The following is a 3,885-nucleotide window of genomic DNA, read 5'->3' as shown; positions in this document are numbered from 1 at the left end:
GACAAGAAGAAGGAGAGTAATGATAATAATCAGAAGAAGAAGAAGAAGAAGAAGAAGAAGAAGAAGAAGAAGAAGAGCAAGAAGAAGAATGAGAAGACAGGAGGAGAGGGAGAAGAAGAAGAAGAAGAGAGAGAAGAAGAATTAGAAGAAGACGAAGAAAGAGAAGAAGAAGAAAAGGAGGATCCTGAAGGAGACCTCAGGGAATTGTGGGCAATTGGTCCTCCCATCTCCGTCAGTGGAAGTAAGGCTATCACTTTTGATGGGCGAACGAATCCAAAAGGTCACCCAGTGAGTCTCTCAGGAATTTCCTCTTTCAATGCCTAGGGGACTACTGGAAAAGTGCTTGAAACTTATTTGTTGTGTGGCATTTCCTGTATACATGTATCATGTTTTATCCATAGGTACTTGTATCATGTGTCATTCATAGATACTTGTATCATGTGTCATCCATAGATACTTGTATCATGTGTCATTCATAGATACTTGTATCATGTGTCATCCATAGATACTTGTATTATGTATGAATATAGATAGCTTACTTTTATCATATATTTATGATTCTAGATAACCTACTTGTACAATGTATTGAAGATAATAGATTCTAATATATTGCAGATCAGATATTGCTGCTGGAGACGAAAATTCTGGATTTCATGTACGTGATGTGAAATGAAATGAGAATTAAAGTACCCTTTTAACGTTAACTTTTATTTTTCACAACATCTTTCAATCTTACTCCCGAGAACTCGTCGTTAATCCAACCTTAGCGATAAACTTGATATGGATTGATGACGTGATATTCTACTCAGTTCTTGATATAAATATACTCAATATATATATATATATATAATATATATATATATTATATATATATATATATATATATATATATATATATAATATATATATATATATAAGCTTATGCTTTATGGGCCAGAATGTGGAAGCATAAATCAATAAATCAATGATTGAGACTCCCACGATATTTTTTTAATATATTGACTTCCACGTTCAACATTTATCACAGATCACAATGATTGAGGCTGTGCAAAGGCTAAAAATGAACTTTCTACTGATGATATTTTTCCAAGTTTTTCGATTTGTATAAAATCAAGGTATCAAAAGTTTTCTCAGGAAAACATTTTTTTTCTGATCATTACTTTATGTGATATGAGTGCCTAAAGTTTGAATTTTTGGGACAGAACATTTCAAATTCGGTTGGATATAAATCCATGAGATTTAGAGGATGGATTCTTCATGATATTGTTGATCTAGTAAAACAAACATTTTCTAAAAATATCAATTTTTGGAAAAGTTATTCAATGTACTAAAAATAACTCAACTAAAAGTTATTTTTGGTTTTTTTAGTAAATTGAATAACTATCTTAAAATTCATATTTTCAGAAAATGTTTGTTTTACTAGATCAACAATACCATAAAATAAGTTTTTTTTTATAATCATATATTTTAATGTTAAATAATAATTAATATTAATTATAGTCATTATTTATTCATATGAAAATATATAAATAATGAATTAAAATTTTTATAATAATTATATAATATTATCCTCTAAATCTCATGGATTTATCTCTTACCGAATACGAAATGTTCTGTCCCAAAAATTTAAACTTTAGGCGCTCATATCTCAAAAAGTAATGATCAGAAAAAAAATGTTTTCCTAAGAAAACTTTTCCATTTCAATAGCTTGATGATATACAAATCGAAAAACTTTGAAAAATATCACGAGTGGAAAGTACGATTTTCAGCCTTTGCACAGCCTTAACAGGTAGGCTACCAGTTTCATGAAATGCGAGCTACATATGACGGTGTGAATTGGGGATCAAAAAGCTATGAATTGAGATTAATAGTTGTTGTTCCACTTGTGGTCCTTTGATAGACGGAGTGACATTGATTGGCATTTCCGAAAAAAAAACAGAATGCATGAAGATTGCAACACATGAAGATTGATTGTTGAGGGAGAAAAAATTATTCCAGGAGGAGAAAAGTTGAAAATCACGTTCCAAAATCAATATTTATTCTATTCAAATTGATTCTTGGAAGTGAAAATACACAGTTCATTCCAGTTGTTTGTTGTAGTCTACAGGCTATTTAATTTATATATTTTGTTGCATATTAACTGGATGAAAAAGAACAAGAACCAGCCTATACTAAACCATGAACACTTTACTTGTTCTTGGTACACATAAAAGGGAAAACCAAACAATTTTAAATATGGGTTCCAATTTTCCCGAAGTATTTCTGTGAATAATACCTATCGTTTACTATGTGATAATATGACAAACTGAATTTGAACTTGTATACTTCTTAAAACCCAATAAGCCTGGGACGTTCTCTAGAAAATATCCCCACAATTCAATTCAAATTCAAATTTATTGATTCTCAAAAAAATATACAACACTTTCAAGACAAAAAAATAAATATATATATAAGAATCTACACCTGCAAAGAAACCCTGTGCGCAGGTGTGAGTTGCAATATAAATGTTTTTCAAAAATATTTAACAAAAATGATCCAAAACAAATTTCTTGAGAAAAATACAGAATAAAACTAGTACTTAATAATAAAGAGGATACTGAAAATAAAGGAGCGGAAGGAGAAAAGACGGAAAAGGCCAAGAAGAAAGAAGAAGACGTAGAAGAAGGAGAATGAAGAAGAAGAGAACGGTAAGAGTAGGTAAGTCAACTGCAACCATGGAGTAGACGAAAATTAGTTTATTTAAAACAATTTTCCCTCGATTTTATTTGCTATTATCCATTTATCTATGTCTGATCTAAGCCTTTGGTTATGTTTGTTTTTTCAAGAATATTTAAGGGGATGTGGTTTATTAATTTATTGGAAATATAAGAAAACTGTCTCCTACACACATTCAAGTCCATTCTGACAATTGGAAAATGTCTCGCGCGGGGCGCAAGCCCAAAAGAAATTCTCGAGGTTCAAATAAATTTTTATTTTTTATAATATATAGTACCAAATTTTTTATGAAAAGTTGTCGAACTGTTAAAACCTTGAACTCCCAGAATAAATATTTTGTTGGAAAAAGTCTGGGTTTGCCTAGAATAGTTTTTAAAAGATGTTTTTGAATAATGAAAAGTTTTGTGAAATGCGCATTCAAAGCTCCCCCCCCCCAAGCAAGTATGCCATATTGAAAAGCGGATTGAGCATACGAATAATAGATTAGTTTAGCTATTTTTATAATTCTCAGTTCTCTAATTTGGTGAAATTTGTAGATAAGGAATTTTAGTTTGGAACACATGTTATTAATTTGATTATCCCACCTTAAGTGTGGATCCAACAAGATACCCAGGTATTTAACTTTTTTTTCTTTTTGGATTTTCTGACAAGAACAGCAGCTAAGAAGTCTATGGTCGTTACAGTTTAATCGATGGATTTTTATACTGTCTATTGTTCGTGGTTGAGTAAGGGGATTGGGTGAAAATAACATGAATACGCTTTTAGTTGTGTTGAGGGTTATATGTTAACAATGTTAACAAATTTGTCATACTGTACTCCCATCAGTGTTGAATGCAATTCAGTTCACCTGAGCTCAAGCATACCATGAGCTGCTGGTTGACCAGACACCCAGGACCAAGTCACATGAGGCGTTTCTCGGACAAGTCGACATGATCGGAAGCTTTTAAATTGGCTGATCATCAGCTGTTTTCCGAATGTCATCCCAAAGAGCCAATCAGAGAGCTTCCTGCCCTGCTGACTCGTCTGATGGAGAAAGCCTGAACGCCTCATGTGGCTTGGGATCTTGGAGTATATCTCATATCTTGATATCATTTCTTCTCATTCTTGTTGCAGTTTTTGGGTTGATTCTGTCCTGTTTGATGTTGCGATTGTGTAAGTGAGATAAATCAA

The sequence above is a fragment of the Nilaparvata lugens genome, chromosome 2, assembly GCF_014356525.2.
Source record: "Nilaparvata lugens isolate BPH chromosome 2, ASM1435652v1, whole genome shotgun sequence".
In the NCBI taxonomy this organism is placed as follows: Eukaryota; Metazoa; Arthropoda; class Insecta; order Hemiptera; family Delphacidae; genus Nilaparvata; species Nilaparvata lugens.
Note: the sequence above shows the minus strand (reverse complement) of the source record.